The sequence below is a fragment of the Ovis canadensis genome, chromosome 18, assembly GCF_042477335.2.
Source record: "Ovis canadensis isolate MfBH-ARS-UI-01 breed Bighorn chromosome 18, ARS-UI_OviCan_v2, whole genome shotgun sequence".
Classification (NCBI taxonomy): domain Eukaryota; kingdom Metazoa; phylum Chordata; class Mammalia; order Artiodactyla; family Bovidae; genus Ovis; species Ovis canadensis.
In genome coordinates this window covers 79723911-79747435 of record NC_091262.1, presented here as the reverse complement: position 1 = coordinate 79747435, position 23525 = coordinate 79723911, and positions in this window count along the sequence as shown.

Below are 23525 nucleotides of genomic sequence, written 5' to 3'. Positions count from 1 at the left end.
GCTGAGCCCACGTGCTGTGACTGCAGAAGCCCCTGGGCCTCGAACCTGCGCTGCACAACAAGAGAGGCTGTTGCAGCTGAGGAGGGGCCCCTGACTGCCACGGCTAGGGAAGGGCCGCACAGAAACGAAGGCCTAGTACAGCCCCCAATAAAAATAAAACCCCAGTGAGCTATCACTACACACCTGTTGAGGTGGAAAAGGTAAAGACTGACTGTAGGAAGTGTTGGCCAGGAGGTGGACGTCTAGACCTCTTCGTATACTGCAAGTGGGACACGCGAAAGGGAGAAGGTGCTCGGGAAAGCAGACAGTCTGAGCCATTCCCCTCCACCCAAAAGAAAAGGCACATGTACGGACATATGCCCATACAAAGCCTTGTATGCAAATATTGATAGCAGCTTTATTTGCCTGTGTACAGAAGCAACCCAAATGTCTCTTCTGGGCGCAATGGATGGACTCGGGTATATCCATACAATGCAGTACTACTCATCAGTAAACAGAAATGGACTATTAAGACGTGCTGCCTCACAGATGAGTTTCAGATTAATTACTGAGTGGAAGAAGCCAGGCAGAGCGCCTATAGCATGAGTTCATTTACATGAAGTTCTAGAAAATACAAACTAATCTACAGCAGCAGAAAGCAGATTAGTGGTTGCCTAAAGATGGTGGGAGAGAGGGGGGACACAGGCGTTGCATAGGGACCAAAGGAAACTTTGAGGGGGCGATGAATATTTTTATTATCTTTTTTTGTGGTGCTGGTTTCACAGGGGGGTGTGCGTGTATGGCAAATTGTGCAGGTTGTTGTGTGTCTGTTTTATATCAATAGGATTGTTAAAAATTCAGATAGCTCCTCCCAAGCAACATTGTACCCCCTTTCCACAACATCCCCCCAGACTTTCCCTGAGAACACTGGTTGAGAGTGTAGAAATCGTTGCTGGTTTACTTATCCTGTGTGCTCAACATAGCTGCCGCATCCTACGAGACATTATCCCCCCCGAGTCTCCTGCTATAGTGTGAATTTATTCTCCATCCCGGGGGCAGCCAGGTTACTGTTAAAACCTCAAACAATACCACTGTTGTTGCTGTTGTTTTACTTCCAAATTAAAGATGATATCTAGTGCTGTTCCTTTTGTTTTATTTATGCCAATCCAAACCCAACCTATCATTTAAGGATCTTCGCTTTCCTGCCCATAAACTCCGTGAGTTTTCTAGGTCTGATTCAGTTTAGCAAACAGTTACTGAGCACCATGAGACGAGAGTCTCCTTAAGACAAGAGTAGTATCTTTGTGCTTCCAGGGTCGAGCTTCATAAATACTGAGCTATTTTAGCACGTTGCGTACTGTATTATATTATTTGTTAATGATTTTGTGTCTTTACTCTTTCTCCTCTGCTATATTCTTGCCTCTAGCACAGATTTAACACAGAGGAAGTGACTAATTCTTGGAGATCAAATACTTTGGGGGAAGGCATAGAGAGCCCATGGACAGCGAATCAGTAGCCTTGCGGACTTTCCTCCGTTTGTCAGAACCCACTTATTAAGTATGAAAGCCTTAATCATGTGCTTGGCTGGACAGAACCATTTCCTCTTGTAAAAAAAGAAAATGAAAAAGGTAATGTCTAGGCCTGTATGCTGCAGTCACTTCATTCCTCAAACATCTGTTGTTTCTTTTGGCTGTGGTATGACATGGTTTAAATAATACTGACTAATTAATTTACCTACAAAGCACGACACTAATAGGTACTACCGGGGGGAATTTGTTTACGTAGCCCTAAGCACTCTGGAGAAGGCGATGGCACCCCACTCCAGTATTCTTGCCTGGAAAATCCCATGGACGGAGGAGCCTGGTAGGCTCCAGTCCATGGGGTCGCTAAGAGTCGGGCACGACTGAGCGACTTCACTTTCCCTTTTCACTTTCATGCATTGGAGAAGGAAATGGCAACCCACTCCAGTATTACTGCCTGGAGAATCCCAGGGACGGGGGAGCCTGGTGGGCTGCCGTCTATGGGGTCGCACAGAGTCGGACACGACTGAAGCGACTTAGCAGCAGCAGCAAGCACTCCAGTCTTACAGAGTATTTGTTTTTATGGCAGAATCAGAACCACTAAGATTAGATTGACTTAGATTTATTTACCAAACTCACAAATATTAGATAGAACCAGAGAGAACTGAGATAGCTTTAGGACACAGAAAAAGAACAACAATTGTATCTAACTTGTGATGGTGTTTTGCGACTGTTAGACTCAAAGCAAGATGCATTCTGAAAACAGGAGGCTCCAGAGGGTTTGGATGAATTCATGAGTGATCCTTCCATAGCTGACTTTTAGGGAAGTTGAAGGTTGTTTGGTGGAGAGACTCATGTCTGGAACAGCAGTAATGGTGTTAAGAGACCAATTGCTGGGATGGAGAGAGCATGGCTTAATACATTAGTTATTTATAAATTAAATGGATTTCCCAACTTCTGATTATACACAAAATTCATCCTTTCATAGTAAAGTGAAAAAAATGCTGAAAGCTATAAAGAAAGAGGTAACATTTATGCTCATTACTCAGTGACGATCACTGTCTCCATGCTCTTTTTTGTTAAGTGTACATTAATTTTTCTAGTATGTTCTTATGAAAATTTCAAATGTATGGCCAACTTTTTCAGGCACACTCATATACCCACACCTAGATTATGTTATTAACATTTTCCTATACTGGCTTTATCATATATTTATCCATTTGCTTATTCCTCTCTCCCATCAATCCATCTTGTTTCACTGATGTTTCCGCAGTTTAGCACGCATAATATCTTGAGTTCAGTCTGTGTTTCCTTTTGATGTAGAGGCTGCAAATCTTAACTGTTTGTTCCCTGAGTGTGGTGGGTATACACTGAGGGGACCCCTGGTGATACTCACCTGGTATTCACACCCTGCATAAGCCCCTGTAATTTGCTTTTTTGTTGTTGTTGCTCAGTTGTGTCTGACTCTTTTTGACCCCATGGGCTGCAGCATGCCAGGCTTCCCTGTCCTTTACTGTCTCCCAGAGTTTGCTCAAACTCATGTCCATTGGATTGCTGATGCCGTCCAGCCACCTCATCCTCTGTGGTCCCCTTCTCCTCCTGCCTTCAATCCTTCCCAACATCAGGGTCTTTGCTAATGAGTTGGCTCTTCACATCAGGTGCCTGAAGTATTGGCGCTTCAGCTTCAGCATCAGTCCTTCCAGTGAATATTCAGGACTGATTTCCTTTAGGATGGACTGGTTGAATCTCCTTGCAGTCCAAGGGACTCTCAAGAGCCTTCTCCTACACCACAGTTCAAAAGCATCAATTCTTTGGTGCTCAGCTTTCTTTATAGTCCAATTCTCATGACTACTGGAAAGACCATAGCTTTGACTAGGACCTTTGTTGGCAAAGTGATGTCTCTGCTTTTTAATATGCTGTCTAGGTTGGTCATAGTTTTTCTTCCAAGGAGCAAGTGTCTTTTAATTTCATTGCTGCAGTCACCATCTACAGTGACTTTGGAGTACAAGAAAATAGTCTGTCACTGTTTCCACTGTTTCCCCATCTATTTGCCATGAAGGACAGGCTCCCCTGTCCTTCACTATCTCCTAGAGTTTGCTCAGATTCATATCTGCTGAGTCAGTGATGCTGTCTGACCATCTAGTCCTCTGTGTCCCCTTCTCCTCCTGCCTTCAGTCTTTCCCAGTATCAGGGTCTTTTCCAGTGAGTCAGTTCTTCACATCAGGTGGCCAAAGTATTGGAGCTTCAGCTTCAGCATCAGTCCTTTCAATGAAGTGATGGGACTGGATGCCATGATCTTAGTTTTCTAATGCTGAGTTTTAAGCCAGCTTTAAGCTGCTTGTATCCAGTGGTAAGTGACAAAGATGTTAAGATGTTACTCCTGTGGTGATGTTATATGATCTTAGACTCCTTATTTCTAGTAGTCTGGACCTAGAGACTTATTGTGGGATCAGTGAAGTAAGTGATCATACTGGAGAAGCTCAAGCGACAAGGAACTGTGTATGGCATCTAGGATCTGAGAGCCAGCAAAAAGCTTGGGTCCTCAGCCACACGGCAAGGAAATAATTCTGGAACAACTGTGAGAGTGAACTTAGAAGCAGATTCTTCCCTTGTTGAACCTCCAGATGAAAACAACAGTCCTATAGGACCCTGAACAGAGGACTCGGCTAAGACACGCCCAGACTTCTGACCTACAGAAACTATGAGATAATTTATGTGTGTTGTTTTAAGTGGCCGAGTTTGTTGGGATTTGTTTGGAGCAGCGAAATGAATGCAGGTATTATTACCTGGTGGTGGGGTGCTGTTGTAACAAATACCTAAAAATGTGCATTGGTTTTGGAACTCAGCAGCTGGCAGAGGAGCCTGAGAGAGAAACCCAAGTCTTCCCGAAAAGACTGTTAATAGTAGAAGTCTGGGCTAATTTAGGGATGCTACTGGTGAGAGCTCATAAGGAAGTGGGAAATGTGTTTCTGGAAACTGGAGGAAGGGAGAGTCCTTGGCCTGGAGGGGCAGAGAGTTAAGTGCTGTCTCCTGTGCTGAGTGGAAAGCTAACTTTGTAGATGATGAACTCGGTTATGCAGCTAAGGACAATCCCAAGCGGAGAATTGAAGGCATTCCCTAGTTTCTTCTGGGTGCTTATCGTAAGGTGTGAGAGGAGAGGGATTAACTGATAGAAGAACTGTTAAACAAGAAGGAAGCAGGACTGGGTGACTTTTGAAAACTCTGAGCTTCTCCAGAGGACAATAGGAGCTCAGATTAAGGCAGGGTGATCTGGAGAGAAATCTGAGGTTGTGATTGCATAACCTTTGGCTAAAACTCAGATAATCCAGTCCAGTGAAGGGATTTTTGAAAAGAATATGCCTCACAGATCCTCTCCGCCAAACCAGAGGATGTCTAGAAGGGGTAAGCTCACTGGCCCTCAGCGTCTCCACCTTCCTAGCAGAGAGAACCAGAGACTCTTCCCTTGAGCATGGCGCAGTGAGTGGCCACGTTGGAGAATCCACATGACAAGGGGCCAAGAGCACCCTCGGGACTGTGGAGGCAGTCTCCAGGTGATAGCCAGAAAACGCTGGGGCTCTTGGGCCGTTGAATCCTGGCCATGACCCCCATGAGCTTGGAAGGAGATTCCCAGTTGGGCTTTCAGATGAGAACACGGTCTGGCTGTCACACCGCAGCCTCGTGAGATCCTGAGAAGAGGACCCTGTCGAGGCTCATGTGGACGTCTAACAAAAACTATGAGATCACACACGTGTGGTTTTAATCCTCCAGCTTATGGTCATTTCTTATGACTCAGTAGAAAACAAATACACTGAGTTTTGGCAAGTTCATACTCTGCAATTCAAACTTCCACCCAGATAGGGAACATTACCATCACCTAGAAAATTTCCACATTCAATATCCTAGTCAGTCCCCAACCTCAAGCTGCCCCCCTCCCAGGCAAAAACTCTTGTGATGCTTTTTACACTGCAGATTAATTTTGTCTGTCCTGCAATTTCATGTAAGTAGAATCCTACTGTGTGGTCTCTTTTCTGTTTGACTTTCTCTCAACACAATGTTAATATTTTTTTGCAATTTATCCTGCATTGTTGTGTGGGTCAGTGGTTGGTCCTTTTTGTTTCTGCATATTATTCTGTTCTGTGACTATATCACAATTTTTTAAACCATTTTTCTTTTGATGGACACAGGGGCAGTTGCTGGTTTTAGGTGATTATGCCGTAAACACTTTGAATAATTTTCTTTTTGTGAATGAATATGTTTCTGTTTTCCTTGCGTAAATACCCAGTTGTGAAATTACTAAGTCATAGGATAGGCATATGATTAGTCTTCTAAGACACTTTGAGGTCTTTTTCCCAAATGGCTGTCTCATTGCTCATTCACAACATGTATGAGAACTCCTGTAGCCTTGCACCCTCAACAGCACTTGGCGTTTTCATTCTTTTTGATTTTCACTATTCTAAGAGATGTGTAGTGCTTTATCATTGTGGTTTTAACTTATGTTTTCCTGGTTTCTAATAACGTTGCATATTTTTTCTTGTGCTTTTTAGACATCAAGTCTCCTTTTGAAAGGTCTCTTTTTAAATCATTTGCCCCCCTGCTCCCTTTTTGAGGAGGGAAGTTGTTTGTGCTTTTATTATATTTGCTGAGTTATTGTTGTTGTTCAGTCGCTAAGTCATATCCGACTCTTTGTGACACCATGAATTGCAGCACCCCAGGCTCCCCTGTCCTTCGCTATCTCCTAGAGTTTGCTCAAATTCATATCCACTGAGTCAGTGATGCTGTCTGACCATCTGGTCCTCTGTGCCCCCTTCTCCTTTTGCCTTCAGTCTTTCCCGGCATCAGGGTCTTTTCCAGTGAGTCAGTTCATCACATCAGGTGGCCAAAGTATTGAAGCTTCAGCTTCAGCATTAGTCCTTTCAGTGAATATTCAGAGTTTTTATTTCCTTTTGGGTTGACTGGTTTGATCTCCTTGCTGTCCAAGGGACTCTCAGTCTTCTCCAGCAGCACAGTTCAAAAACATCAGTTTCTTGGCACTCAGCCTTCTTTATGGGCCAACTCTCACATTCATACCTGATTGCTGGAAACACCATAGCTTTTACTATATGGACCTTTGTTAGCAAAGTGATAGCTCTACTTTTGAATGTGCTGTCTAGTTTTGTCAGCTTTTCTTCCAAGGAGCAAGCGTCTTTTAATTTCATGCCTACAGTCACTACCCACAGTGATTTGGGAGCCCAAGAAAATAAAACTTGTCACTGTTTCCACTTTTTCCTCTTATATTTGCCATGAAGTAATGGGACCAGATGCCATGATCTTTGTCTTTTGAACGTTGAGTTTTAAGCCAGGTTTTTCACTCTCCTCTTTTACGCTTGTTGAGAGGCTCTTTACTTTCTGCCAATACCACTCTGAGTGGTATCCAAGTGCATATCTGAGGTTGCTATTTCTGCCGGCAATGCTGAGTCACAGGTATTCTTTACATACTCTGGACATAGTCCTGTGTATGACCTTTGTTTTGCACATGTTGTCTCTCATGTGGTAGCTTGGTTGTTGATACCTTTTGATGAATCAGTTCAGTTCAGTTCAGTCGCTCAGTCGTGTCCGACTCCTTGCGACCCCATGAATGGAAGCACGCCAGGCCTCCCTGTCCATCACCAACTCCCGGAGTCCATTCAAACCCATGTCCATCGAGTCGGTGATGCCATCCAACCATCTCATCCTCTGTTGTTCCCTTCTCCTGCCCTCAATCTTTCCCAGCATCAGGGTCTTTTCAAATCAGTCAGCTCTTTGCATCAGGTGGCCAAAGTACTGGAATTTCAGCTTCAACATAAGTCCTTACAATGAACACCCAGGACTGATCTCCTTTAGGATGGACTGGTTGGATCTCCTTGCAGTCCAAGGGACTCTCAAGAGTCTTCTCCAGCATCATAGTTCAAAAACATCAATTCCTCAGCAATCAGCTTTCTTCACAGTCCAACTCTCATATCCATACATGACCACTGGAAAAACCATAGCCTTGACTAGACCTTTGTTGGCAAAGTAATGTCTCTGCTTTTCAATATGCTATCTAGGTTTCCTTCCAAGGAGTAAGCATCTTTTAATTTCATGCCTGCAGTCACTATCTGCAGTGATTTTGGAGCCCAGAAATATAAAGTCAGCCATTGTTTCTACTGTTTCCCCATCTATTTGCCATGAGGTGATGGGACCAGATGCCATGATCTTAGTTTTCTGAATGTTGAGCTTTAAGCCAACTTTTTCACTCTCCTCTTTCACTTTCAAGAGGCTCTTTAGTTCTTCTTCACTTTCTGCCATAAAGGTGGTATCATCTGCATATCTGAGGTTATTGATATTTCTCCTGGCAATCTTGATTCCAGCTTGTGCTTCCTCCAGCCCAGCGTTTCTCATGATGTACTCTGCATAGAAGTTAAATAAGCAGGGTGACAATATATAACCTTGAAGCACTCCTTTTCCTATTTGGAACCAGTCTGTTGTTCCATGTCTAGTTCTAACTGTTGCTTCCTGACCTGTATACAGGTTTCTCAAGAGGCAGGTCAGGTGGTCTGGTATTCCCATCTCTTTCAGAATTTTCCGTAGTTTATTGTGATCCACACAAAGGCTTTGGCATAGTCAATAAAGTAGAAATAAATGTTTTTCTGGAACTCTCTTGCTTTTTCCATGATCCAGTGGATGTTGGCAATTTGACCTCTGGTTCCTCTGCCTTTTCTAAAACCAGCTTGAACATCTGGAGGTTCATGTATTGCTGAAGCCTGGCTTGGAGAATTTTAAGCATCAATTTACTAGCATGTGAGATGAGTGCAATTGTGCAGTAGTTTGAGCATTCTTTTGCATTGCCTTTCTTTGGGATTGGAATGAAAACTGACCTTTTCCAGTCCTGTGTCCACTGCTGAGCTTTTGATGAGTAGACACACAATTTTCATTTTTCATGGTTATTGCATTATGTGACTTTTTTTAAAAAAAAATCTTTGCTTATCCTTAAGCTATGAGCATATTCTCCTGTGTTTTTCTATGCAAATACCACAATTGCTGGATTACTATAGTCAAAACTGTATATTGTCACCCTGCTTATTTAGCTTATATGCAGAGTACATCATGGGAAATGCTGGACCAGAAGAAACACAAGCTGGAATCAAGATTTCTGGGAGAAATATCAACAACCTCAGTTACGCAGATGATGCCACTCTAATGGCAGAAAGTGAAGAGGAACTAAAGAGCCTCTTGTTGATGGTAAAAAGGAGATTGAAAACATGTACACCCATGAGTGATTCATGTGAGTGTATGGCAATACACTCATGTGAGTGTATTGTAAAGTAATTAGCCTTCAATTAAAATAAATTAAAAACAAACAGAAAACCCTCAGCATTCAAAAAAACTAAGATTATGGCATCCGGTCCCATCATCATAGCAAACAGAGGGGAAAAAGTGGAAACAGTGACAGATTTCATTTTCTTGGGCTCCCAAATCGCTGAGGATGATAACTGAAGCCATGAAATTAAGACGCTTGCTCCTTGGAAGAAAAGCTATGACCAACCTTGACAGCATATTCAAAACAGAGACATCACTTTGCCGACAAAGGTCCATATAATCAAAGCTATGGTGTTTCCAGGAGTCATGTATGGATGTGAGGGTTGGACATGAAGGCTGAGTGCCAAAGAATTGATGCTTTTGAACTGTGGTGTTGGAGAAGACTCTTGAGAGCCCCTGGGACAGAGAGAAAATCAAACCAGTCAATCCTAAAGGAAATTAACACTGAATATTCATTGGAAGGACTGATGTTGAAGCTGAAGCTCCAATACTTTGACCACCTAATGTGAAAACTCAACTCATTGGAAAAGACCCTGATGCTGGGAAAGACTGAGGCAGGGAAGGGGGCAACAGAGAATGAGATGATTGGATGGCATTAGCGACCCATGGATGTGAGTTTGAGCATACTTTGGGAGATTATGAGGGACAGTGAAGGGAAGATCCCCTGTATTTCCAAATACACTTTAGAATAAACTAAAGTGGCTCAGATGGCAAAGAAACTGCTTGCAGTGTGGAGGACCCAAGTTCGATTCCTGGGTCGGGAAGATCCTCTAGAGAAGGAAAGGACAAACCACTCCAGTGTTCTTGCCTGGAGAATCCCATGGACAGAGGAGCCTGGCAGCCTATGGTCCATGGTGTCCCTAAAAGTCGGACATGACTGAGTGATTTCACTTTCACTTTCTGAATGTCTACCAAATGAAGCTACTGGTGTTATCATTGAGATCACTTTGAATCTGTGGATCACTTTGGTCAGAATTGGCATCTTAATAGTAGATAGTCTTTTGATCCATCATCATGGTATATCTCTCCATTTATGTATGCCTTCTTCCAATTTCTTCCAAAATGTTTTATGGTTTTCTGTGTACCAGTCTTGCACGTATTTTGTTAAATGAAATTAAAAGATGCTTACTCCTTGGAAGAAAAGTTATGACCAACCTAGATAGTATATTCAAAAGCAGAGACGTTACTTTGCCGACTAAGGTCCGTCTAGTCAAGGCTATGGTTTTTCCTGTGGTCATGTATGGATGTGAGAGTTGGACTGTGAAGAAGGCTGAGCGCCGAAGAATTGATACTTTTGAACTGTGGTGTTGGAGAAGACTCTTGAGAGTCCCTTGGACTGCAAGGAGATCCAACCAGTCCATTCTGAAGGAGATCAGCCCTGGGATTTCTTTGGAAGGAATGATGCTGAAGCTGGAACTCAGTACTTTGGCCACCTCATGCGAAGAGTTGACTCATTGGAAAAGACTCTGATGCTGGGAGGGATTGGGGGCAGGAGGAGAAGGGGACGACCGAGGATGAGATGGCTGGATAGCATCACTGACTTGATGGACGTGAGTCTGAGTGAACTCCGGGAGTTGGTGATGGACAGGGAGGCCTGGCGTGCTGCGATTCATGGGGTCGCAAGGAGTCGGACACGACTGAGTGACTGAACTGAACTGATGCCTAAATATTTCGTAGGGCTTCCCTGGTGGCTCAGACAGTAAAGAATCTGCTTGCAATGAAGGAGCCCTACGTTTGATCCCTGGGTCAAGAAGATCCCCTGGAAACGGGCGTGGCTACCCACTCCAGTATTCTTGCCTGGAGAATTCCATAGATGGAGGAGCCTGGCGGGCTATAGTCCATGGGGTCAGAAACAGTCAGACACAACTAAGCATACTTTTCAATTATGTAACTGAAATGCTTAAACTTTTTTTTTTTTTTGCTGTTTGCTGCGATTGACTTTTGTACGTTTATCTTCTATCCTTTGACCTTGCTAAATTCACTAATTTGTTTTGGTAGTTGTTTGGTTGATTCCTTTGGATTTTCTGTTTAAACGATTATGACATCTGAAAATGAGACATTTTTCACTTCTTCCTTTCCAACCTGGATAGCGTCTGTTTATTATATTTTGTTTATTTTATTGGCTTATTGCACTGACCTGGAACCCCCAGTGAAGTGTTGCATAAGAATGTCCATTCTCCCCTTGTCCCCAACCTTAGTGGGGACATTTTCAGTCTTTCCTCATTAAATATTGTATTGGTTATATATCTGATGTCAATTTTTATATCTGATGTTTTGTTTTTTATCATGAAAGAATTAGAGTTTTGTTAAATGTTTTTTGTGTGCATGCATGCGAAGTTGCTTCACTCATGTCTGACTCTTTGAGACCTTCTGAACTGTAGCCCACTAGGCTTCTCTGTCAGTGGGATTATCCAGGCAAAAGTGCTGCAGTGGGAGCTCCTAGGGAGCTCTGAATGCTTTTTATGCATGTATTAAAATGATCACATGGCTTATCTCCTTTAGTCTGTTAATACTGTGAATTACCTTGCTTGTTTTTTTGAATGTTAATTCAAACTTAAATTTCTTAAATTTCTACTTGGTCATGATATGCTATCCTTTTTAATACTTTTCTGTATTGTTTCTTATTATGAATTTTTGTATCTCTTTTTCTACCTACCATTTTATGACTGGTTTTCTACTTGCTGCATATTTTTTTTTGTTCCTCTGAATTTTTTTAGTGATTTCTCTAAACATTACAAGGTTAGTGATATTGATCCATAATTATATTCTATAATATCTCTGTCAGACTGTGGTTTTAGGATTTCAGTGGCCTCATACAACAAACTAGAAAGTGTTTCCTCCTCTATTTTAAGAAAGTTTGTAAGTGATTGATACCATTACTTCCTTAAATGCTGACATAATTAACCAGTGAAGGTGTCTGGGTCAGCAACTTTCTTTGAGGGGTAGGTACGTCATAAAGAAAAAGATGCCTTTTATGAATATGCGACAAGATATTCTGTTATAAAGGATTTGTCCATTTCATTTAAATTGTCAGATTTGTTAAAGTTGGCATTATCTCTGTAATATCTGTAGGAGCTGTAATGATGTCCTTTGTCTTGCTCTTGAGGTTAATTTATGCCTTCTTTCTTTATTTTCTTGATCAGAGTAGCTAGACATGTATCAGTCACATTTAGCTTTCAGAGAACAAGCTTTTGGTTACATTGACTGCTCTGTACTTTTTTTGTTTTATATTGCACCGATTTATGCCCTTACATTTACTATTCTCTTCTGTCTACTTACTGTGGGTTTCCTTTGCTCCTTTTTTTGTAAATTCTTAAGTTGAAACCTTGGATCTTTTATTTTAGGTCTCTCTTCCTATCAAATATTATAAGCATGTAAAGCTGTTAATTTCCTTCCAAGCTCTGCTCTAGGTCAGTCCCACAAATTTTGATATGTAGTTCTAATATCATTCAGTTCAAATACTTTCTGATTTCTCTTGTGATTTATTCCTTAACCCATGGATTTCTTTAGAATTGTGTGGTTTAAGTTTGAAATACTTGGGATTTTCTAAATATTTTTTATTATAACTGATTTCTAATTTTGTTGTGGTCAGAGATTATACCTTGTATGATTCAAGTGAGGCTGTTTTATCTTTTGATTAATGTTTAATGTACATTTAAATAGAAAGAATATTCTCGAGGTATTGGATGTAGTATTCTGTAGGCATCAGTTAGGTAAAGTTGGTTGATAGTACTGTTCAGATCATTTATAGATTTACGGATTTTGTTTGCTTGTTTGTTTAGTTGTTCTATTAGAAATTTAGTGAAGGAGACTTAAAATCTCTAACTACAACTGTAGAATTCTCTGTTTCCCTCTAATTCTGTCAATATTTGCTTCACATACTTGAAGATCTGGTGTTACATGCTTATACATTTATGGGTTGTTACTCGTTGTGATCGGAGAAGGCAACGGCAACCCACTCCAGTACTCTTGCCTGAAAAATCCCATGGACAGAGGAGCCCCTTAGGCTGCAGTCCCCGGGGTTGCTGCGAGTCAGACACGACTGAGCAGCTTCGTTTTCACTTTTCACTTTCATGCATTGGAGAAGGAAATGGCAACCCACTCCAGTGTTCTTGCCTGGAGAATCCCAGGGACAGGGGAGCCTGGTGGGCTGCCGTCTGTGGGGTCGCACAGAGTCAGACACGACTGAAGCGACTCAGCAGCAGCAGCAGCACTCGTTGTGATGGGTTTATGCTTGTAATGATTATGAAATAGCCCTTCTTATCTCTATCAGTACTCCACTGTTGAAGTCTATTTTATCTTGATATTAATGTGTTCACTCAGGTCTTCTCATGTTTACTATTTTCATGATATAAATATTTATACTTATTTCCGACCTATTTATATCTTTATATTTAAAATATGCTTCCTTTGTAACATGTAGTTAGATCCTGCTTTTTTTGTTTTATAATCCAGTCTTATGATCTCTGCCTTTCAATCAGAGTATTTAGTCAATTAACAGTTAGTGTGTTTTTGATAGAATTGGATTCAGGTCTACCGTTTTATGATTGGTTTCCTGTTTATTCTATATATATGTTTTTTTGTTTTTCTTTGAATCTTTTAGTGATTTCTCTACACACTGCAATATAGATCTTCCATCCGTCACAGTGTATTCAGTGTGAATATTGTAGCTCACTATGTAAAATGTAAAAATTTTGATACTGCATACATTTACTTACCTCTATTTTCCTTTTACCCTGTAATTATTATATTATGTCTATATTATAAAGCCATGCATACAATGACTGTAATTTTTCACTTAGTTATATTTTTAAATAAATCAAGAAAATATTTTTTATTATCATCCAGCTATTTTGCAGATTCATCATTTCTGAATAGTTTCCATTTTTTTTTCCCAGAAGATCTGAATGTTTCATGTGGTATTATTTCCCTTCAGAATGAAGAGCTTCCCATAGCATTTTTCTGGTACAGATTTGATGTCGGTGAATTTTCAGTTATCTTTTCCCTGAAAGTGTTCTTATTTTGTCTTGATTCTGAAAGGCTGTGTTCACTGTCGCTGCACACAATGTTCTGAGTTGACTGGTTTTGAGGTCTTTCTAATTTAGAACTCTAAAGATGCTGTTCTAGTGTGTTCTGGCTCCTGTCTTGATAAACCAGAGGTCATTTGACTTGTTCTTCTGTACGTAGTGTTTCATTTTCCTCTGGTTTCAAATTTTCACTTTATCTTTTTTGGACTCTTTGACTGTGGGAGTCTGGGCGGGCTTTCCTTTGAAGCTTTTCTTCTTGAGGTTTTCTGATTTTCTTATTGGAAAATTTAAGTATTTGATCACATTTGGGAAAATGTTTGCCATGGGTTTTCAAATGTTCTTTATCCTATTCTCTTTTTCCTCCTCATGCCAATTGCTCTTATGATGGATACTGTATGCTAGGTTCCTAAGGTTCTGTTAACTTCTTCTAGTTTTCTCTTTATATTTCACAGGTTAGATTTATTTCTGTTGGCCTGTCTCCAAGTCCACTAACTTGTTCCTCTGTCACACCCATTATGCTGTTAAACGTATGCAAAGAATTTTTAATTTCATGTATTATATACTGATGCTCTAGAATTTCCTTTTAACATTAAGAAAAAAGTTTCTATTTATGTGCTGACATTTCCTGTCTTTACATGCACGGAGCACGTATTTTTATATCTGTCCTTGTTTTTAAATCCTTGTCTTATAATTTCAGTATTTTAGTCCTTTTGGAGTTGGTCTCCATCTATTGTTTTTCCCCTTGAAGATAAGTCACATTTTCTTGCTTCTTCTCTGTTGTGTAATTTTGGATTGTATCCTGGACATTGTGAATGCCATCTGGATTCTGTTATATTTCTTTGAAGAATGTTGTTTTTTTTATAGCAGACTATAAATTTAATTGGACTCAAACTGTGAACTCTTTCTCTTCAAATAGCTCAGATCTTAGCTCTGTTCTTTGTCATTCACTTACTGCTTTGAAATCCACCTCTCACATACATGGTTCAGGTGTTATATAGAGAATTTGGGATGCCCTTCTTCTGACTCTCTCCTTTTCAGAATTACCCCCTGATTTTCCAGTGACTCTCGTTGCCCTGAACTCTGTCCTTTCGTTCTTCAGGCCGGAAAAACTGTAGGTTTTCCTTTAAAGATTTAGCCACTTCTGTGGTGACAATTTTGAATTGCCCGTAGGCTAAAAGCTATAAAAATGGGAGTTTCATCTCTTGCCATTTTTTTTCCTTCCAAATATCAACTTCCTTAAGAGTCTGCCTGCCTTTTCTTCATCCTCCAGTGAACAAAAGCTATGTTTTATATTTTTATACAGAATTGCTTGTTGTTATCTGCGGAAGGGTTGAGTCTATAGGAAACTCTCTTGGTCATGCTAGGAGGAAAAATCCTTCTTCCTTTCATGGAGGTTAAATGCATTTTATTTGCAGAGAAACTATGTGACATGTATTTTTTCCTAAAAGCAATGCTTAAGCTCCAAATAAATCAAGGTAAAAATAAATGAAGGGCTCAAGATGACATCAATTCCATTTGTCTAAATTCTGGTTCACTTTTGATTTTATAAGAAAGATACTAAATACTAATTTTGTTTCAAAATTTACAAAATTTTCTATTGCTTAATAAATCTTTATTGAATTAATAAGCATTATGATAATGTTATCAACAGTTTACATATCATAAAATAGTTTAAAAATATAGCTTTAGTATATACCATTTCAATGTGTGTGTGTGTATACACGTATATATTATATATATTTGTCTTATGGATGTGTTTCCTGTTTCCATGTTTTTTGCCTGTATTGGTTACTATTCTGAACATCTTTCTACATAAACTTTTGATGAAATATATGACTGTAAAAGAAATGTCTTAACCACTCCTCTATTTAATTGACATTTGACTGGATTCAGTTGACATTTTCTACACCTTCTGCAGTCAATTACATTTTTTTATACCTTCTGCAGGGGTTTTCCAGGTGGCTCAGATGGTAAAGAATCTTCCTACAAGGCAGGAGACCCAGGTTTGATCCCTAGGTTGAGATCTCCTGGAGAAGGGAATGGCAACCCACTCTAGTATTCTTGCCTGGAAAATTCCATGGACAGAGGAGCCTGACGGGCTACAGTCCATGGGGTCACAAAGAGTCTTACACAACTGAGCCACTAACACTCCCAAACCTCCAGTGCTGACTGTACAGAGAACTTTTGTTTTTTTCCTCCTCCCATTATTTGGGATGTATGCTTACCAAGAGCTAATTGTGTTTATTCCCAAACCTGTTTATGCCAGCTGTTACTATGACTTAGTTGATTGGAAAACTAACCTACGAAATATGAGTGAAAAATGAAAGGAGAGCTGTTTCTAGAAAAACCATAGAAACAGAGCTGGATGTTTTGGGGAGACTCAATAAAATAAAGGAACAATGCGATTGCAGTGAAATAAGGTTATGGGCAAGGCAAGTGTGAACAGTCTGAGAAAAAGGATTGTAAGCTAAGAAAAGAACGTACTTCCATTTTGATGCCCAAATATCTTGATGTTTGTGCTCCCGACTGTATTTTTTAATTTATTTCTTAAATTAAAAATTTTTAATGTATTTTTTCATGTTTTTTAAAAAATGTATCTAATTTATTTTGTCTGCACTGGGTCTTCACTGCAGCACAGGCTTCCTCTCGTTGTGGCGAGCAGGTCCTTCTCTCGCTGTGGTGCTCAGCTTTGCGTTGCAGTGTCTCCTCTCGTTGCAGAGCGTGCGCTCTAGGGTGCTCGGGCTTCAGTAGCTGCAGCGCGGGGCTCAGGAGGTACAGTTCCCGGGCTCTGGAGCACAGGCTCAGTAGCCGTGGCTTACTTGCTCCACAGTGTGTGGAATCTTCCCAGATCAGGGATTGAAGCTGTGTCCCCTGCATTGGCAGGCAGATTCTTAACTGCTGGACCACCAGGGCAGTCCTGCCCCAAACTTTGTTAAGAGCACAGATCATTTAGGTGTGGTTTATGCAAGAAAGATGCTGCAGAATTCTCACCAGGGATGAGACCCTGAAAGAAAGCCCTTGGTTCTTTGTCATAAAATTGGTGAATGGGTCCACATTTTATATTATGACATACTGTGATCTTTATAGTATACTTTTGCCATTGTTGATGAGTTCCCTGTCTAATTGACTTTTCAGTGGTTCAGATGGTCTATACTGCTGGTCCTCAAAGCATAAGAAAAGCAGATTTGAACTGTGGTTCCTCAGGTAGGTTCCTAGAAATGTCATTCATTACTTGTGTGGTCTTTTTTTTTTTCCACTATTGTTATGTATTTACCTACTTGCCCATTAGGGAGATTGTATCCACTTCTGTTCCCACAGAGGGTTCTTTCTGAAGTTTGAAACTATAGCGCAGTGAGGCTGCTGTCTTCCTCCAGCTCCGTCAGCTGTCATGTTTTGGACTTGAGTACCTGTAGCCCGAAATGTCTTAAAAAATGTCTCAGGACTGTCCTTTGCTATGACAAAAAAAAAAAAAAAAAGGAACTTGATCCTTGTCTGTTAATGCCAGGCTTTCATGAATCTTAACCTTAAATGCCATAAAAGCATTGAGATTGGTGGCCAAACACACTCACAATTTCATCTATCATGTTACAGTATTCAGACAATCACCCTTTTTTCATGCTAGAAGGTACCCTAGGGGTCAGCTTATTCAAACCTTCTTTTACAAGTTGCATCCTGAAATGGGGGACAGGGAGAAATGACTTGATGTAGGTCTTGAAGCTTAGTGTGTCTCCACTGAGCTCAGAGCTCGAATATGCTGACACCTGGTCTAATCCAGCTCTTTCACATATGTAACATCGATCTGATGGGGAAGGGAAGCGTGCAGAAATTTATCCCGCAGAGTGTCGTGTTACCAAGGGGGACTGTGCAGGGTGTTATCAGATAATGTCTATAGTATGAGCTAACATTTATTGAATGCTTAACTGTGCCAGATACTGTTTTAAGTGCTTTAACTGGATCAAATTATCTTATTATCTCTCCCACGTAAACTTCATGATGACTCTCCGAGGCCCCATTTTTTAGATTAGGAAACTGAGTGTGGAGAACTGCCGGAGGGTTTCTAACCAGTCAATGGTGAAATTGGAATCTGGTCGCCTACATTCTTGCTCCAGAGCCTGGGTTCTCACATATCTTGCTAAATTGCCTCTCTATATGTTTCAAGAATAAAAGGAAAGTAGTGTTTATTATGTGTCTGATATGAGCCTGGCATTTTTAGATGTTTTACACTCTTAAAAAGCTGAATCTCCACAATCCCATTTTCACTTTGAAAGAGTGTTAGTTGCTCAATCCTGTCCAACTCTTTGCGACCCATGGACTGTAGCCCACCAGGCTCCTCGGTCTGTGGGATTCTCCAGGCAAGAATACTGGAGTGGGTTGCCGTGCCCTCTTCTTGGGGGGTCTTCCCAAACCAGGGATCAAACCCAGGCTGCCTACATTGCAGGCAGATTCTTTACTATCTGAGCCACCAGGAAAGCCCAAACACCAGGTAAATTAAATGACTTGTCTAACGACATAGCTAGTAGGTGGCAGAGCCAGAAATCAAACCAAGACCCAACTGGCTCAGCAGCCTGTGGCTTTGTTAGAAACTCATGCAGGGGTGGCACCACCTGGATCAGCGATTCCTGTGGCCTCAGCTGCACATCGAAATTAGCCAGGGAGGGTTAAAAAAGGGCGATGTTTCTGCCCCACATCCAGAGTTTCTGATTTCATTGGTCCGAGGTACAGCTTGAGCGGTGGGGCCTTTTTTTTTTTTTTCCCCCTTAAAAGCTCCCAGGGGATTCTAATATGTAACCAAGGATGCCACCCACTGCAAAAGATTCAGATGGTTTCGGTCATACCATAGGATTTAATTTCTTTGTCCAAATATGGGAATAGGGATAAATCACATCCCTGAAAGACGTGTTTCAACAGTGTATGGGTTTCCTGGGGCTGCCGTGACAAATCACCACAAACTGGGTGGCTTCAAACAACAGAATTGTGTAGTCTTGGGATTCTGGAGTCTGGAAGGCTGAAGTTAGTGTCAGCAGGGACACGCTCCCTCTGAAGGTTCTGGAAAGAACTCTTCTCTGCCCCCTCTGGCTGCAGCTGGTTGCATCCGTCCTTGGAGCTCCTGGCTTGTAGGTGGCTCATGCCAGTCTCCGTCTCAGTCGTCACACGGCCGCCTTCTCCTTGTGTATCTGTTTCTTGTGTTTCTTTGTATCTGCCTGCTCGTGAAAGAATAGAAAGTATGTACTCTGCCCCCCTGGTTCCCGGCACAGAGCTCCTAAAACCCGTAAAGTTCCTAAGTGATTAAAGTACCAGGACCATCTTTTGTTTAGATAGTTGGTCTTTGACCCATCCCGGACACAGGGCTCCTAAAACCCTTGGAATTTCCTGAGACATAGGAGTGTCTTTTGTTCTAATGAGGCAGCTCTGGGTGGGCTCCTGGATGGAGGCTGGTTCACCAACCTGGAAGCTGTCCAGACCCCACGGGGTTGGGATTTTTTCAGAGGCTTCCTCACGTAGGCATGAGCTTGTCCACATACCAGGAAGGTGAGGCGCCGCTGTCCTGTGGGAACAGGGCACCTGTGCTGGGACCCTCCCGGACTTTGCCTGTGTATCTCATCATCTGATGGTTCATCTGTATCGATTGTCATATCTTTTATTATACAGTAAACTGGTGAACATAAATAAGTGTTTTCCTGTGTCCTAAGAGCCGTTCTAGCAAATAATTGAATCCAAAGGTCACGGGAACCTCCGATCAGACAGACGCTATAGGAACCCGGAGACCTGTGACATTTGGTTGGCATCTGAGGTGGGGGACCCTCCCATGGGACTGAGCCTTTAACCTGTGGGGTCTTCACTCATGCTCAGCTGTGCCTGACTCTTTGCAACCCCATGGACTGTAGCCCCCCACGCTCCTCTGTCCATGAAGAATTCTCCAGGCAAGAATTCTGGAGTGGGGTCCCATTTCCTCCTCCAGGGGACCTTCCCGACCCAGGGATGGAACCCGGGTCTCTTGTGTCTTCTTCATTGGCAGATGGGTTCTTTACCACTGAGCCCTCTGGGAAGCCCAGGGTCTGCTCTGTCTCCTAACAGCTCAGCATTGAATTGTTGGACACCCAGCTGGTGTCTCAGAATTGCTTGGTGTGGGGGAAAGACCCCACACATCTGGTGTCAGAAGTGTTGTTATGGGATAATAGTATGAAAAGAGGAGGAACACACATGGCGGAGAAGTGAGTTTTTTCTATTCGCTGCTCTATTCATAAGAACCCAGTCTAACCCATCTTAACTAACCATGTGCGCATAGACCTTACTTCCAAATAAGTTCACATGCTGAGGTTCCAGATAGACATGGTCTTGGCCAGGGGAGGCAGGGAACACTATCAAACCCAGTACAAGCTGAAAATTAAGCAACATTATTATTATTAAGAATTGCATGAATCTCGGGATGGCAAACATGAAATTCTATGCTTTCTGGATCTGATATTTAAAAAATAAATCTTTAAATTTCTTAGATACAGCTTCTCCCACCAGGAAAAAAAGGCATCCAGTCCTAGTAGGTGTATAACTAAAATGTAGAAAGACCTGTTTCTGTGTCTGGGTCCCTTTGACATGTTCAAGAAGACACAGAGCCCACAGGCTCAGCCTGTGTGTGCAAGGTGTGTTAAGTGTGCACAGAAGTCTGTGGAAAAGGTAGCCTGTTCCCAATGGGGGATTTTTGGAGGAAAAAAAAAAACAAACAAAAAACCAGTTCTGATCTTCTTCTGTAAACTGACAAAAGAAATTTACAGCACCTTTTAAAGCATCAAAGAGCTATTTGCTTTCTCTTCAGATTTGGTTCTGGAGACATTATGTATTGAAGCACCTAAAATTTGGAGTTTTGTTTTGAGATCATTATTTTAGTCAAACATTTCCTTTATTTTTGTATCGTGAAACCTTGATGACAATTTGAAAGTACAGTAAAGTACAGTCATTGAAAATCTGACAATTTGATTCCTTAAAGGACATTAATAGGTCAAAATTGTATATTCTGACCCCCCCACAACTAACTTGGAAGTAAATACCTACCAGCAGTAGCACCATTGTTTCCTTATATTCTTGCTTTCTGTTGAGAAGACCAGCTACCAGTTACACTTGATCCCTGAACAGCACAGGTTTGAACATCAAGAGTTCACTTCTACGCAGATTTTCTTCAATAAATACCTAGCCGTCTGCATTCCCTGGCTTCTGTATCTGTGGGTTCAACCAATTGCAGGTCAGATTTTGCATCCACAATTGGTTGAATCCGTGGATGCCAAACCTATGGATGCAGAGGCTGAGTGTGCTGGGCCAGTTTATGAGAAGGACTGGAGCATCTGTGGATGGTGGCATCTGGGGTAGGAAGAGGGGTTCTTGGAACCATCTCCTACCCCTACCCCAGATACCGAGAGAGGACTGTTATTTCCATCTTCAGTTGATCTTGCTAGTCAGGGTATATAACATTTTTTTTAACAAAGTCCTTATTTTCATTTTAGAATTGGCAGAAAGGATTTGGTTATCAGAAGCGGTGAATTTCCCTCTGAAGTTGTCACTGAAACTTGCCCCTCGCCCCCCGTCATGAGTACCATCAGAAGCTTTTTCCAGATCCTTCTTATTTGTGATGCTTCTCTTAACCCTGGGCAGGGTGATATAGACAGAAATGACTCATAGATGGGTAATTTACCAAGGATAAACACGATAATTGGTACAGAATCCAATTATTGGACTAGCTTTTTGGGAAAAAAAACTCTGTGAGTCTATAAAACCTCAATAGCAACATTTAGGCAATTTTGTAAATAATAAATCTCCATTTCCACTTGAAGAAAAATCCTAGCCTTTCTGTCTCAATTTAGCCTCCTGTAAAAAGATTACAGTTGGATCTAACTTGTATTCAACTGAGTCCTTAGGCAAAAGCTGAAGGAAATCAACAATTTCTTCTTCAGTAAGTGCCACAAAATCAAATTCTCAAAGACTCACCAGATGATGGCATTAGGTCGTCTACTAGATGTGTGATGCTAGCGAACTGGGGGGATTGGTTTTGTGTTCTGGTACCTGACAAGGCGTTTGATGGCCATTTGCCTTGGGAGGATGGAGATGCTGTTGTCATGGACCACACGCTTCTTCTTGGTACTGTCCAGCTCTCTATTTAATGTACCTTATTAAGAATAACCATAAATACCTAATATGCCACGACTTATTGTAGAGTTCCACATTGCCCTCCCATTTAAGAATCATATCCTGTCAGGGCTATAGAGTTCTTTTTCTGTGCCCCTCAGAGACCTGGAGCAAGCACCTGTTCACTCCGTAGAGAAATAATTAGCCACCGAGGCTTCCCTGGTGGCTCAGAAACAGTGGGGAATCTGCCTGCAATGCAGGAGACCTGGGTTTGATCCCTGGGTTGAGAAGATCCCCTGGAGAAGTGAATGGCAACCCACTCCAGTATTCTTACCTGGAGAATTCCACGGCCAGAGGAGTCTGGTAGGCTACAGTCTGTGAGGCTGCAAAGAGTCAGATTCAACTGAGTGAGAACACTTTCACTTTCAATATGTAATAAAAAATACAGAAAAAAGTATTTGTGTTGCTCTTTGTTCAGTGAGTCCGTCAGAGACTTATGTACTGGACTGGAGAAACAGCTTTACATGTCTAAGACATGACTTCTTGACTCTCTGAGGCTGTCAACAGGGCATCGAGTTCGTCACACACGCATGTGCTCACGCCTCTAGACACGCTCACACAGAGTGGTTAGAAAACCCACGCAAACACGAGTGCATTTGCATTTGGCTGATTCCACCCAGCTCAAAGTTATGAAAGACACTTTGACATGTTGAGGTCCAGGGAAGTCATTCTGGTTTGTGCATGATTTAATTTGAACTTATAGTCAAAGCTATGGCTTTTCCGGTAGTCATGTATGGTTGTGAGAGTTGGACCATATAGAAGGCTGAGTGCCAAAGAATTGATACTTTCGAACTGTGGTGTTGGAGAAGACTCTTGAGAGTCCCTTGGACTGCAAGGAGATCCAACTAGTCTGTCCTAAAAAAGATCAGTCCTGAGTGTTCATTGGAAGGACTGATGCTGAAGCTGAAACTCCAGTACTTTGGCCCCCTGATGGAAAGGACTGACTGATTTGAAAAGACCCTGATGCTGGGAAAGATTGAGGGCAGGGGCAGAAGAGGGTGTCAGAAGATGAGATGGTTGGATGGCGTCATTGACTCAATGGATATGAGTTTGAGAAAACTCCTGGAGATAGTGAAGGACAGGGAAGCTAGATGTGCTGCAGTTCATAGGGTCACAAAGAGTAAGACACAACTTAGCGATTGAACAAGGACAAAACTTGAATTTTCTGCTAGCTAAAACAGTCAGTGTGTGGCCTATCAGATGTTCACTGTACATCCACTTTAATCCTTGAAGAAGAGAGTGTGTTGACCAGATGTAAAGAATGTCCATATTAAAAATGAAGATGCTAATGCTTATCCTCCTTCAGTGATAAGACTCTCTTCCCAGGTGGCAAGGCCATGCTGACTCTGTGCACCTGCTGATCTAGTTTTGTGTTTTGAAACCTTGAAGGCATGTATCCCTGACTTGTTTCATGTTCTTTGTTCTGACAAGAATAGAGCTGAGCTGAAAACCACGCTTCTCCAGAGCAGCTCCTCTGAGTTATCTAGGGGTTGTCAGCAAGTCTCACTCATCT